Source organism: Macrobrachium nipponense, chromosome 16 (genome assembly GCF_015104395.2).
Source record: "Macrobrachium nipponense isolate FS-2020 chromosome 16, ASM1510439v2, whole genome shotgun sequence".
Taxonomy (NCBI): Eukaryota; Metazoa; Arthropoda; class Malacostraca; order Decapoda; family Palaemonidae; genus Macrobrachium; species Macrobrachium nipponense.
The window spans coordinates 23,107,821-23,124,345 of NC_087209.1; the positions used below are offsets into that span (position 1 = coordinate 23,107,821).

The following is a 16,525-nucleotide window of genomic DNA, read 5'->3' on the forward strand; positions in this document are numbered from 1 at the left end:
CATTTTAATTGTGATTTACAATGTGCAGTAGTTTATGAAAACGCGAAATCCGTAAATGAATACAATGTTAAGTAAAGGGATTTTATTAAAGGAAACAAAACTTGGAAATATCATGCTGATACAAGAATTTTGTACGAATAATGGCTTTAATGAGGAACCAGATTACGCTTAGTGATCTGCGATACATTTTCCACTACATAGTTAGTACACATTTTTAAACACGTTCTATGCGAAAGCATCACTTTGAGGTTAAGGAGGCCACAAGTGTAAGAAATACAGTGCGTGATTCAGATTGAAATGTAGTTCATATTCCGCTTATATTTTCAAAGATGCAGAAAATCAGTGTTGAGAAACTTTTAATGTCTTCAAACCGTTTCTTTGATGATTGAGAAGCAAAGGATATGTGCATTGGCATAGGGTAAGCTAATATTTGTTTTTTGGCGGAGATGTCTTTGGTCTAGTTTATATATATCTTTTGCAGGAAATTGGCAGGTTGCACGTCTGCTTACATAGAAAAAATTGATATTGGTTGTTTATGGAGCGAATATTTGATATTGGTAAGAGATATTTGGAGAATGTTTCAAGGCCACGAGAAAATGAATCATTATTTATAAAGCAGCGATGCTTGAGACGTCATTTTTGTCCAGTCAGGTGGTTAGTTCACTTGGATGAAAACGACACTCGGATTTTGACAGGAAGTGTATTCAGTACATTAGCTATAATAACTAATATAGGAAGTTTGTTAAAATATATGTTTTGATATTAAAAAAAAAGTGATCGGCTGAAAATGTTTTGGTTTACACCATAATTACTATCGCCGATCCATGCACCTACTTAGAGGCTTCTCAGGTCGTAAATGGAGTTAACTTTTAGCGGAAGTTACTTAATACCCTTAATCCTTTTGCTTATGGTAACGAGGTTCTGTGGAAAAGCCTCTTGATTATGATTTAATTTTTTTCCTTACACCTGCTCACTCCTATTATTCTGGGCTTGTTTCCGTGGATAATATGGGCGAAATTGGGTAATGCAGGTAACATTTTCGTATACTCTGATAAAAATTTTACTCATTCCCTTTACTCACGTTGAGAAGTCTCAGTTCATCTGACAGTTGGCCCTAATTATAATGATTCCATATTTTTTTTCAGAGGGCATTGTTCATAAAGAAATCAAAGTATCAAGCAATATTTACATTAAAGTCAGTTTGTCCATTGCATAGCTAATTGGCAGTGATAACTTTGAAAACAAAGCCTTTTATATAGGCATTTGGAAAATATAGGTACATAGCTTCGTGTATTAAAATGGTATTTTTTATTCATGTCCTAATGGACGTAACCGATAGGTATCTGTTCCTGTGTGTTCGTTTTGATGTGGGATTTCAGTAACTATTTCTTTAAATTTACGACGAAGCCAAACTTGTACAAAACGAACAAGTCTCTTTGGAATGATTAGGTTCTAACAATTTATTTCGAGATAGGAGACACAAAAGAATTTTTTGAAGTTTGTTTTCGACCCTCTTTGAAAACCGCATTTTGCAAAAAATAAATAAATAAATAAATAAATTAAAAAAAAGTATTATCAGCTTGTTTCGGAACGTCAACGAAAAGTGCTTTAGGCAAAAGGAAGGAAAGGAAGACTTATGAATTTGTTTTGGTAACTCATCGATACCATCTAGGGGGAGGGGGGAAGTTTCGAATGGCCTTTTAGGTCTTTGGGAATATTTATTTGGCAAATTTGATCAGTTATTAACAATATCAGATATCTTCATGATTTCGGTTATTTTTGTATGAACTTATTTCAAATAATATTTTTGCCCATTAAGTTTTTATATCACATTTGATCCCAACTAAAACAGGTCCACAATTTGGACTGTTGGGCAAAGAGCTGTAGGAGAATATTAAGCGGGCGCGCGCGCGCGCACACACACACACACACACACACACACACACACACACACACACACACACACACACACTAAAGCATTAGTTTCCAAAGAGAATATTGAATTTCATTTTATTAATATTTAGAGTTCTCTTATCCATTTCGGAAGATTTGCTGAAGGCATTCACTTTGCAAATGAAATATTTAATTTGATCACTAACAGAGATTTTTCTTGCCATGCGCTGAATTAAAGAGAGAAGTGCATTGTTTGTTTAGCAAGAGAATAAAAATAAAAAAAGCTTTTAGGGAAATCCGTGAAGCGTCCCGTACCTTTTTACCTGCTATACAAACACGATACAAAAGTTTCATTGTGTTTTGTTATCACGGTGTCGCTCGAAATTTTGCTTTTTTTTTCTTCTTTTTTGTGAATCTTTTGTGTAGTTTTTTTTATTTTTTTTTATTTTTTTTTTTATTTTTTTTTACATCGTGCTGGTTTTGATTACTGAATTCAGCTTGTCATATCTGTGACCATTCTCCTACTGTCTCTATTGACATCTGTGCTACCATATGTCAGAATATTTTAGTGGAACGATACAGTAGGCCTAATTGCTCTTGGTATACACAGCCCTATATATATATGTATATATATATATATATATATATATATATATATATAATATATGATGTACACGTCACTTTCTTATTATACTTAGATATTAGTGTTTTATATATACATTTATAGTCTGCTTGTCAAGTTTAAAAAAAAGATCTGAGCAATCAAAATTTTGACTCTACTAAAAAATCTACACATTGTGCGCATGCACCGAAGCTGACTAAGGGGGGCACGTAGGGCTATGAACAGAAAATCCTATAAGGTTAATCAGAAGATATGATGCAGGAGCACTAATCTGCTCCATGCACTCTTTGGACTGACTCTACTATATACTACAGCAATGGCAAATGTACCACCAAGTTGCAAGCAAGAGCACTTAAAATAAGGATCTAGAACTTAAGACTAACTACATTGAATAGCAGTATGCAGTGGAGCACTGTAAGCAAGCCTTTCCTCTCGCTTGTATCCCGGGTTTTAACCCAAGATTGGCACTGTTGAACTACTGGAGGACGCAAACAATGGGTCAGGCTTCACGGATCTGCAAAGCAATCAGAGCTGGTACACAAGTCCAAATGATGAATGAATATAAGCTAATTTCAAAAGCATGTGAATCACTATGATACTATATATCACGTTTCTTTACATACATACAGCACATGGGTAGCGTAATGAGATATCACTTGTCTAAAACAACTTCACAATTATTATTGCTCACGCAAATCTCAGATGGAGACGGGGAATTTAAGGAATGGGAATAGGAGAATAAAAGTTAAAATGGGGAATTAGCACTAGGAATAGAAGGTAAAGGACCGACAGAACAACTTCCAATTTTGATTACCTTAGTCCGTGGACAGGACGGGCGTAGTCAGGGCCAGGGTGTCGGCGGGAAGATATAGGTTGCTTGCAGGCTTTACTGATGACAGTCAAACGCTCCTCTTCAAGATGTGTCATAGGAGCTTCTAAGGGGGGCTCGCGGTGGAGCCGTCAAGGCGGGTGTCTGGGCAGAGTCCGGACTGCGCGATAGTAAGTTCAGGAAGAGACTAGCCGGGTCAACGTCCAGACGAAGGTTGGAGATACCTGCAGGGAGAGTCAGGTAGAAGGCAACGAGGGACAGGTCATCGAGACGTGTGAACTTCCACGAGTTGGAGGGCGCTAGCTGCTAATGGCCTCTTGTAAAATTAGATTTGGGACCTACATACAAAGGAGTATAATAGAAAAGTGCAAGAGACCCTTCGAGGGATTTGTCGTATGGCCGGCATTGACGTCTGACAAGTGAATGACAAGCTACCATGCAGGTGTGGACAGTCATTAAACTCACATTCACAAGGGAGAAGGAGCTAGACTATAAATACAATCTCTCATGGTGGTCCAAACGGTTAAAACAAGATTGGGTTGCATTTACTAAATTTGGCATTTCCAACACTCGTATTGTTATCCTTTTCAAATATTCCTTCAGTTTTCCAAATTGTTTAAGGAAATAAAACGAGGGTCCAAAATTGACGCTTGTTGCAATATATATTTAATATATATTATATTATATATATATATATATATACTTATAAAATAATATTATATATATATATATATATATATATAGTATTCTATATATTTATATATATATATATATATATATAAATATTGATATATATTAATATATATATATTATATTAGTATACATATATATTATGTTATTATATTAGTATATATAGATATATATATATATATATATATATATATATATATATATATAATTATATATACTATATATATTTATATATTATAATATTATAATATTATATATATAAATATATATAGATATTACATAATATTATATTATATATATATAATATATATAATATATATATATATATATAATATAATTAATATATATATATATTACACACACACACACACACACACATATATATATATATATATATATATATATATATATATATATATATATATATATATATATACATGCATACACGTTTGCGTGTGTGAGTATCAGGTATTGCATACTCGAGATAAAATGCTTGAGCATGACAATTTCAAAGAGAAATTTTCCCTCTCATCCAGTGTGTTTTTCTTTTTTGGTTTCATATTGTAATCATTTATTAATAACCTCGCCTCACCTTCGAAGATGTCTTTAGGTACTTCTCTTTAAAAAAATCCATCGGTTCTTTACTAACCTAAGAGGGACCTGGAGATTAGTTGACTGTTGTCGGTCACAGCAGGGTAGAGAATGGCTCGTGGGTAGTAGCCTCGGCCTAAAACAAGACTTAATGAGAATCAAAAGGCTAACCAATTTGTATTCGCTCTTTCTGAATATGAAACCCATATGGTGCTTTAGATATTTATTTATCTATTTAAAATTAAGTCACGGATAACTAATCATTTGGAATTCACCATTAATTGATTGTTTTTATATTGAAAGTGAGATGTATAAAAGTATGTGCTGTACATGGGAGTGAATGGTTTGGTTTACAGTTAAGTCTAAGACAAAAGGTATGTTTTGTTTTAATGGCTGTTTATTGGAGATACCTGCAGGCAGAGTCGTAGGTTATGAATGAAGTGATTCGTGGAATCAGAGAAAATAAATTAAATTTAGGTGCAAAATTGTGGGATAGGAAAATTTCTTGTAGTATAACCCTTGGAATGGTGATGTGTGAAGATACAGTGTTTCATGAGGATAACGAAAATAAATTTGAAGGTATGATACGTTTTGCGGGTCGTAAAGGAAGTTGTAGAAGCTAATGAAGACAAATCTTTTGCAAGAGGAGAAATTTGAGGAAAAGTACAAGTAAGAGTAAGTTTTTGGGAGTAAATAGGAAAAAGAAAGATGGAATTAGATTGTTATTACTGACAATGGCGGAAGGAAAGTGGTTGATCCTTGTAGGAATTTGGGACTAAGTACAACGTGATGGTAGAATGAGAGAGGAGGTGAGTCGCAGAATACGTGAAGCGAAAACGATGGTGACCCTTGAAAATGTTCCGTTAGAAAATTATTTATGATATAAACTTCTTCCAGATTATTTTTTATTCTCAGGGCTTCATACTTTTGACTCCTTATGATGTAGCGTTTCCTCTCGACGTTTTTATTAAAGGTTATATTCTGACTGCAGATGCTGTAAGATGGCTGGCGAGTCCACTTTCCTTTAGCAAACTTTTGAACTCCTTAAGAGCTACATTGGTTGGGAGTCTGTTAGCTCTTGGTCTAACACCTCATAATATACTTGAAATAGTCTTAGAAAATGTCTACGGATGATAATAATAATCGTTATAAACATATTAATTCATAGGAAATCGCGTCGATATTTTTTAAACGAGTAACCTTGATTTCCTCCCGCAGACATCGGCGGATTCCGGCGAGGTAACATTTCAGGAACCGGTACCATTTTCCTAATGCTCTTCGTGACAGCTTGACCGTTATCCTAAAAAGATTATCAGTAGAAACACCATAAAGGAATTTGTGCCAAAACCAATCCGCCGGAAGCGGGCCGGCCTTTGTAAGCTTTACATAAGTCTGGTCTGAATTTCTTACCGGGAATCTTTTTGGAGTCGCTCGCGCCAGCTCTTGCTCCTGGCCAGAGTGACCCTCGGTTGTAATGTCCCTTTATATTGGCTTATAATGCCCAACCTTTGCGTTCTTTCATTCTGGATATTTGGGTCTTTTAATATGTTTTTCTTATCGAGGTTTTTTTTCGAACTGGCATCCCATTTTCTTTTAGTTGCTTAGCATGGGTGATCGTTTCTTATAGGCGCGCCTACATTTCTTGTTTAAGGTTTAAATAAGATTTATGTACATTAGGATTGCTGAAGGAACAAGAGCCCGTGCCGTTTTTTTTTTAATTTTGAAACCAGCAACTATTTTTTTCTTAGATATTTAGGATCTCTCACACACTGAAAATTGCGGTCTTCATTTTTTACATATTTAACATTTAATCTGTTATTACATTTTGTTTTATTTTTGCCCAGAATTTCTGTTTGTGTCGAGCGGCACTCTAAAATTATTGTTTTTTGTTTAGGTAATTTTTTTTTAATACACGGTTTGCTGAAGGAGCAAGATTCCGTGCTGGTACCCAAACATAACAACTTCAACAACAGAAACGTTTTACTTTTGAAACTGACCACGACCTTTACTCTGGGAAAGGGGATCCCACATGAAAAAAGAATGGACAAGTTCGAGTTAATTTTCAAATGAAAATCCTTACTAATGATGGGATAAGCAGCGTCTTATTTTCTCTCGTCACAAATATACGGCACTCGGTCGTCGTAGCGCATCTGTGGCTCGCAGAAATCACTGGGAAGTGGACATTTTATTTGAGATATTCGTTAGATGAAAAGTACGAGTTAAAATTTAATTCGCTTGTAATCAAAGTTTATTAAATTAGCTTGGTACTTGGTCTCTCTCAAGGTCTTCATTTCTTCGTGTTGGTAATTTTCTTGCGAATTGCGACTAGTTTCTGCATCGTTACGCAAAGACTCCCGTTCTGTTCGTGCATTTGCAGTTGAACGATTTCTGCTCGTTTATGCTCCTAGCCAGGTAGTGTAACTGGCTGACACGTGCTGAGAAATTTTCGACTTCCTTCCTTGATCACTAAGCACTTAAGAAATTACAAGTTTAAATTTCGGAAGTTGTAAGTTTTAAGCCGTTTACTCGCGAGTAGTTATTTATAGAATATTTTCCGCAATGTAGAAAACACACACACACACACACACAGAGAGAGAGAGAGAGAGAGAGAGAGAGAGAGAGAGAGAGAGAGAGAGAAATTCCCCTAGTGGGCCGGGAGACCGAGTGCGGCTTAATCGATCCACAGCGGCACCTTCCCAGTTCAAACTTGCCGCCGCGTCAATTTGGAAACCGACTCTCTCTCTCTCTCTCTCTCTCTTCTCTCTCTCTCTCTCTCTCTCTCTCTCCTCTGTGAGGCTTGCACAAGTCCACCCCAAGTCATGCAACCTTGCTACTTTAATCTTCCCTACAGGCCCCACTAGCGCCCTCTATCACCTAAGAAAGCGACCCGGAAGCTGGTCATCAGTAGGAGACACGAAAGCAAAAGAGCAACTTTTTTTTTCTTTCGTTACTTACCTCTTCTTTTGTCCGTATTTTGCATAGTAATAGGCACTAAACCCACGCTGTTTTTGCCAGTCTTAACGTCCAATTCAAGGTCAAGTCACTACAGTGATTGCTGTAATCATTTCCCCCTACACGAATAATGACAGCGTTGATGAACAAATTGACTGCGTCGTTATTTTCTGCTCATATTAACATTGATTTTCATCGCTAATACTAACTTAATAGAAGTTCATACATTACCTGCGCACCGGGTAGAATAGGTCAACGTTCAGTGCATGCCTGATGTACGATAGTGCTCAAAGTTTTTTTTTCTTTTTTGTTTAGAGTGATATAGTCGCTTTTGGTGTCAGCTTCTGTTTAAAGCCTTCTGTGTTGTATTGATTTGGTTTGAAATCAAGGATGGCTTCTTTGCTTGTTTTGGTATTTTCGTCGTTCTTTGATTTGTTTACCTTTCCTCTTAAAGAACAATTCGTGGGATGAGAGATACCGACGAAGACTTTTGAGTGAGGAACGCTGTAAGCGCCAAGGAAACTTGCAGTGGTGGAGGAGGAGGAGGAGAAGGAGGATGAATGAGCAGTAGGAGGAGGAGGAAGAGGAGGAGCAGGAGGAGGAAGAGCGAGGGGATCTATAAGGAGATCGCCATGAGGAAGAGGGGAATTGGAGGTTTAATGTCGCTCTAGAGTTGATTTGGTGGTTTGTTTTCATGCGGAGGGAGGTCACGGAAGGAGAAGGGGTCGCTGGAAGGATACACGAAATCATTCGGGGCCACAGGGATGGAGTGGGGGCGGGGGATTGGTGGTGGGGGGAAACTAACCTTATCCCGCTGTTATTAACTCTGATAAGTAGATGACTGACTGTTCATTTAGGCGAGTGCTTGCTGAAAGGCAGGTGTTGGAAATGAAAGGGGGAAATCCCTTGGCTGAAACATTAGAGGGCAATCTTCATTCCTCTGACCTCGCGTCCAGATTCCTCTGACTTCGCGTCCCCTGGAATGTTTTATTTTTATATCTTTGCCTTGGACTTTCAATCTCAACTTTGAAGGAGAGTAAATGAAATCGCTACGGAACTGTCCGTAGAGTTTTGCAGCGAAACTTAATTTCATGTATATTTTCCTCCCCCATTGCATTCCACCGTATTATGTAAGACTCTCCGTGTGAGGAATATCTTACAAACTTCTCTGAAAGTCAGTATTACATGATGTAACAGGATCCTTGCTTTTCTTGAACATGCTTAACTTAGGCAAGCCATGCCATGTGAAGAGCGCTGTGGTGGAAGGAGAGAATGAGAGGAGGGGAGGGGGAGGAGGAAGAGGAAGAGGAAGAGGAAGAGATCTAGGGAGATTAAAAACATGCCTCTTCTCGTACTATGAAAAATGAGCATTTATGGAAGACTGAAGAAAGTTACAAGTTTAATTAATTTAACATTTTTATTTTATCTTTTTCTCCCTTTTTGGGGGAAAAATCACTGGCATCTTGTATTCAGGGGAGCGTATGTTGATTAAGAATGGTATAAATCATGTCGATTGTTATGGGTCCATGGTCTGAGTAAGTGATTTACTTTGTGTATTGTCACTTTTCCATGCCAGATTTTCCATTTTTTCAGTACACCTCTTGAAACGTATGTATGTATGTATGTTTATTATGTATTACATATATACGCTACACACATCCATACATACATACATATGATATATATATATGTATGTATATATATATATATATGATATATATATATATATATATATGTATATATATATATATATATATATATATATATATATATATATATATATATATATATATATATAGTATTACTTCGAATCCGGATGAAACGAATCTCATGAATATTGAATTCAGTATTCTCACACTCCAAGGACACCAAGTCACGCGATGCGATTCCTTTTCAGAGCTACATTCATTCCCTTATATCGAAGTAGGAACTTTGAAATGAATGTAATTTATTTGCTTGAGAGAGAGGGGGAAGGGGGGTGGGAGAGAGAGAGACAGAGAGAGAGAGAGAGGTTTTAGAGAGAGAGAGAGAGAGCGAGCAGAGGTGGAGGTGTGGAGGAGGTGGAGGAGTGAGGGGAGGAGTAGGAGGAGGAAGAGGAGAGAGAACACCGAGGAAGGAGGTTGGTGCAGTATCAGTAGTGTGTCCCAGGTAGAGAGAGTGTGGCGGTTTGCGTTGACTCTCTCTCTCTCCCCCACATTGCCAACTTGTCCCACACGCTTGCCGGCTTTTTACCCCCCACCCCCACACACCCCCCCTACACGTATTCGATTGCATATATATCAATGCGGATTTAAAGGGGGAAGTCTATACCTAAAGAGAATCATCCTGTGTGATAGAATACCATGTGATATAAAATCAAGGTATGGCCTGATATGGAGTGTTTCCAGGTGAAAGTCAAATGCTGATGTCATTGATGAGTGCTTACAGGTTTCTAATCGTGGTTTCCGTGTTCTTATTGATGTGACCGTGTTACTAGTATCCGGTGGAACAGTGTCGCCTGTTTGTTTTGAAGAGAAAGGCTGTGATTTACAAGCCAGATATATTTTTTTTACCTCAAATTTCTGTTCACTCCCATCTTGATAATGCAGTGAAATGAAAATGCTTTTATTTCCAAAGTCGTGTCATTCACAGATAAATTGAAAATCAAGGAAAGATTTGGGATTCGAATTATGCAAAAGTGACAGTTGACAGAACGTGCGTGATTTTCTCCGATCACCTCGGACAGAGTTCGGATAAAAAGGTGCATTTTGAGGTGGTCCTGACGTAAGTGGAAACTCGCCTATAGTGTTAGGCTGGCGGTGACAGCGTGTTTTACGAGGCCGTGGTCTGACTTAACGGGGTCGCAGACCACCTGACAGGAGGCGATTCTCCGTGCCACTGAACCTATTTTCATATTTGGTTCAATTGGATGTTTCTGGTGCTTTTTCGTGCATAAGCACGAGCAGTTATGTATATATAGGTTTGTTCATATGTACAAATGTATGCAGTAACTTCTGCATAGTAACATATACACTCAGGAACGTAAACAAGTATCCACATGTACACTGTCTATCTATATCTATTATCTATATCTATATATATATATATATATATATATATATATATATATCTATATATATACACATATACATATACATATATATATATAGAAATGTGTTCATTTATTTTTCAGAGAGGTTTTTCATGTGTAATATACATAAATATGTTTTGTTTGTTTGCATCTACGCCAGTGATTTCTAAATATAAATGCAATGAGAACAAAATTAACAAAGTACACATATGTATGTATGTATATATATATAGAGTATATATACACATGTACATACACATATATATCTATATTTCATTCTGATTATCTACATGCTCACATGTACTGCGAATATAACGCATACGCAGAAGAAGGAATGCCTTTCTTTAAATTAGGAGAAAATACATTACACACCAATCATGTGGAGAACATCGTTTCCATCAGTAAGGTGTCAATAAGAGCCGTAATAGACGACACTAAATCAGCCCGTTCACTTTTCGAAGCCATCTGTTCTCTCTCACCTATTTCATTTGGTGGTGATTGATTCGACAGTGTGAGAAAGGTGAAAGAAGTAGTTTTATATCAGGGATTTAAGTGGAAAAATTGTCATCATGCTTGTATACGTATAATATAAATTCTGACTCGCAAACATGTATATCGCACACATTATATATATATATATATATATATATATATATATATATATATATATATATATATTATATTATATTATATATGTATATGTGTGTGTGTGTGTGTGTTATGTGTATATATAATTATATAATGAATGTACATTATATATATATATATATATATATATATATATATATATATATATATATATGTGTGTGTGTGTGTGTGTGTGTATGTGTGTGTTTGTGTGTGTAAATATGTATGTATGTGCGTATGCGTATCTGTGTGTATGAGAGAGAGACCCACAACGTCCCATATGATAATCAAGTAAAAGATTTATTATGGCCTATTAAGAAAAATCCTTCATAGGTTTCCCAGTGTAACCTTAAAATGCTTTTGCTATTGTATTCATTATAATGGTGTCTTCACAAACTAATTTGTTTAGTAGTAGCTCCGAAATTATCTCAACTTTTGAAGTAATTAGTGAATTCTTGGCTAACCTATGCTTTTTAAGCATTCGGTAGATTATGATATTCGTGTGTAAATGTACCCAGTGTATTTATTAATATATTAATAGTGGAAAATTATGATGATTTAGACAAGAAAGTATTTAAAATGAAATAGTTATATAAGGAATTTGAAAGTAAAGGGGTAAATCTGGATGCGACATCCACAGGCTAGAAGAAACTTAAGACAGAATCAATGGAGTTATTAAGAGCATTTAAATCATTTTGATAGAAGCTAAGTGTTGTATGTTTAGATGTGAGAGTGACTGGTTTGATGTAGAGGAAGGCGTGTGGTCTTTATGGCTGCTTTGTGTCTGTATAGATGGAGTGATACGAGAAATAATGAACTATTGGTGTAGGTGCAAAGTTTGTAAGGGAATGAGTAATTTTTGTAGATGACAGATAATTGATAAAAAAAAGCTTCGACGTGAATAAGCTGATTATGCAAAAGGCGTGAGTTTCACAGAAAAGTTATTTAAAAGTCCCCTTCTTATGGCTTTTGGTAATTACGAGAGGTATACATTTGACAATCGAAGCAGATGCAGAGTTGATTTATATGGGGTCTTGTTAAGTGGATTTATAGGAAAAAGTGTGGTGCCACAAGGGAATATGTTCGTACCCTTATAGCTTTTGCCCTTCTCATTGATTATATAATGAAAAAAGTGGTGGAGACAGAAGAGGTTTAGATTGGAGTAAAGAAAAGAACTTGACATACTTAGACTTTAAGTAGCAAAACATCTAAGATTTACAGAGTTTTCTTAATTGAATATATCATACAAGGCCAAAGCATACATAGAGAGATGAAATAACAGTAAACAGAAAAAGAATGACTGTGGTTGAATCTTTCAAATAATTAACGAAGAGTGCTATCCAGTACTAACTTTCATGATTTTGAGTGAAATGCAAATAAAGCAATGGGTAGGGTGAATAAGATTTGAAAATAAGTTTAATTAAAATTGCATACATACGTAAGATTATATGTAAGTCTAGTCCGATCTGTATTGCCAAATACACACGGATCCTGGTAAAATATTGAAACTATATCTGAAAGATTTTTTGTCGTTTGAGAATAGATCTTCAAGAAGAATACTGTTAAGAGTCATATGGCAAGTAGACGGAAAAATGATTCCATAAAGAAATTGGGAAGGGTCCGTATATAGATGAGACAGTGATGAAAGTCAGATGGAGATGGTTTGGAAATGTCTTTTGCCCAACCCCTGGAGAGAATAGTAGGTGATTAGTGTCACGTGGGCTTCTGTAGGCGTCATAAGTCTTGATTTTTGTCATCTGCTTTTCAGTCCAGTACATTGATGGGCCAAGAACCCAGCTGTTCTGAAGGGAAAGTTATCTGCTGTGTTACATATAATTTAATGTAACAGTAATAAAAACCGACCACAGCTGCAAAACTGGCTATATTTTGATTAGTATTGTACTTACAGTCTTATGATATCATTATAGATTTAGGTATTGTGCTTGCACTCAGTTTTGTGTAATCTTGGGTTCGATTAAACCTCACAATTCATAAGTACGCTTATTGTTTAGGAATGTATATATCATTCTATGATATAATCATGTTAATTTATATGCAAGATATACAAGGAAACGCATCATTCAACTATTATGTGAGTGTGTATGTATTTGCATGTGAGAACACAAAGTTAATTTGAATTGCATCTAGTTACAAAAGTTACCGTCAAGCCATCAATGTTGGGTAAATTTAGAGACAGCTGGAAACCGGATAGATATATGTTTCTTGATAAGTTTTTCCCCAAGGGAACTGTTGGCAGGGTGTTGAATTAATTGGAAACTTTGAATGTGTACTTCGAAAGGAATACAACTCGGTACGAAAACTCGTCCCTCCAACACGTGAAAGATCAGATAGAATATCATTACGTTCTTTACGGATTCGAATTTCTTCGGCGCGCGTAGTTTGCGAAGTTGATTAGCGAACAGGCTGCCAAATCAGAAAAAAACGATTAATTTCTTTCATCCCGAAGATATATTCAAATTACGGAGAGCGTATTCATTACTACGGTTCATGGCGGCGGAGATGAAATTGTTAGAGTCGTTATCTGAATGTGTAAATGCAATCTGCGAATCTATTGAGCTGTTCAAATCGGAGCGTTGATTGTTAGAGAGAGGGAGAGGGCATTTTTAAACAAACTCCGTCAAAGGACTTTCGTTCATGGGGTTAATTGAAATTGTTAACAGGTAGTGAGGACCAAAGTGAAAATGAAAGAGTTTAAAGTTTAAAATTTTTTCTTTTTTTCAGAAAACCGAGTGCTCAGTCATTTTTTAAAATTCTACCGGGTCACTGACTTTATGCAGTTCAAGTGAGTTGGTACTCGGCCGATGGACATAATTACACTCTTGAGTGCCGCTTGCTTTGTACAGTAGTGGGGAGAAGTTCTGTGCCAAGTACACTCTTGCATGCGGTACAGAACACTTACCTTTTCTATTTATCTTCACTTTTTACAAAGCGGAGTTCCATTGAACTCCCCAGGGAAAGGAAGATGGAATCTCGGGTCATAATTGTATGGTGTTGAGGAGAGGTAATGCTGTTTTATGACTGTATTGGATTGACTTACCAGTAATGTTATTGCATGGTTATGTGATACTGACCTAGAACTAATGTCATTACATTCATTTATAATGTAAACTTGAGAAATAATGGTATTGCATAGTTATGCCTTATTAATGGGGAAGTATTGTTTTTTAATAGTTATGACTCTGTTCCGAAGTACTCTTGTTTCAATGTTTGTAATATTGACCTCGAAGCGATTTTGTTTATTATTTAAACTTGCTGACCTGCAAGTAAAGTTATCAGATTATTAATTGGCACTGACCTAGGAATTGCAAGATCTGAGCTAGAAATAAAGTCATTGCATCTATGGCATTGACCTATGAGTAATGTTAATGCTTGATTATGACAGTGACCCATCTGTTGTGATTGCGTAACGATGGATTATTGGTTCCAGCCATTGGTCCCAGAACGGCACCGGTAGCTATCGGGAATTAATCATCCTTCACACGAGATGTTTGGCGTCTGAGCTGGTTTGAGGAAGTGCTTTCGGTTGTCATTTCCCGAAAGGACTCGTAGAATTGCTCCTGACGACAGTTTCCTTAGGCCAAAGTGTCCATTATCCCTACAGTAGACTGGTATGGGTTCAGTGACTTTTCTTCTGGACCCCGTAGATTATGTTCGCCTTTTGTTTTGCAAGAGGAACTTCAGAAATGCTGCCATTCTCATTCGCAATATCCCACTCGCCGACCTGTGAAGATATATGAGAAAAAGCAAATGTTCTGGGCGCTGAGTGACTTTCATTTTAACCAAAGCTATACATTTGAACAGTCATATTCTTTTGAGTTAAGTTATATATCCCATGTTAATGTTGCGGCGTACGTAGTTGCGAAGTATATTCTTTTTCTTTGTTTTTAACTGGAAATGACAAATTAATATTGTACACAAAAGACACGAAGAGACGATTTTCGCAATATTCTGAAATCAGTTCATAGTTTTATTATTCATAATTTACGTGCATTCATATTGAGCATGATCATAAGGCCCATAAATTGCTAATGGAAATTCATGTATGAAGATATAACAAAAGAAGGATGAAGTACAGCAAATGTCGATGAAAATACAAGCTAAAAACAGATGAACAGATACTGAAAGCTTTTGGCACAGGAGTTTCGCGATTTAGCTATTGGAACGAGTAAAAGATATTGAACAACTGTTTTAATATAAGTTCATGTTAATTAGACACATTTCAGTTTGCGTGTACCGAAAAAGGAAAACGAAACATTACCCCTTATGCTATAACGCATTCAAGTTCAGTAGCTGGAGTCGATGCGCATATATCCAGAGAAAACATTACTGAGTTTTAAAAGAAGTTTTAACTGCATAGCGTGAGTGTGTGAGAGTGACATCAGGAAAGTTAATTTTGATACTGAATACGTGAAGCTGTTCGTGTACGTGGAGCGACTACACTGAAGTTTCCAACAAAACTATTACTTTTTTTGAAGTGAAAGTTGTGGATTTCAGTTTCAGTAGATTGAGTTCAAAACGACTAAGTGACCAAAACATTCAGTAAAATGCCTTTTTTTTATGACTGGAATGTAATCAGAAGTTTCAGATTCAGTAGTTAGAAGAAAAATAACTGTAGCTGCTTATTTTTTGTTTTGTTTACCTTCTTGCAAATTATTAGGTGATTTCATTTAAGTTGTAAAACATGGTTGGTGAACTTATCCCCCTCCCCCCCTCCGTCCCCAACCGCCATCCACCAAGCAAAAGCCGTCTGGAAAAGTTATAACGGTGCAAACTGTTTCATTACTTTATTTATTTTTGTAACCTGTCGTCTTTCGCTAACCATTGGATTTTTTAGAGAGCCATTTATTGTCAACCATTTCATGAAATATGTGCACTCACAAGTAAGAAGTCCAGTTTAGCATATTAGAAAAATAAAACTTGAGAGCTACAACATAAACAAAAAACATTATCATAACAATGCTCCCTCGCCCCATGGTCGCAGTTTATTCCGATTTGTGTTAATCAAAGTATCTCTCATAATTTTGGCCTAAGTGGGGGGGTGGGGGGGGGGGCGGTGGGGAGGCGGGGTGTGCGTCATTATACAGACGTTTCTTTACAGATTAGTATAAGAACGAAATCTGTTCGCACATGTTTTAATTATATTTTTTGATCTTGGAAATTTAATGTGACATTCTCAGATAGAATAATAATAATAATAATAATAATAATAATAATAATAATAATAATAATA

The 16,525-nt window shown here is 36.2% G+C and overlaps 1 protein-coding gene across 1 annotated transcript in view; it reads left to right on the forward strand.

Moving 5' to 3' along the window:
- The first annotated feature begins 9,733 nt into the window (after positions 1–9,733).
- LOC135195287 (uncharacterized) overlaps positions 9,734–16,525 on the forward strand; it is a 92,833-nt gene continuing 86,041 nt past the window's right edge. Inside the window, exon 1 of the mRNA XM_064221546.1 lies at positions 9,734–9,937. The gene's annotated coding sequence lies outside the window, so the exon portion shown is untranslated. The remainder of the gene's footprint in view (positions 9,938–16,525) is intronic.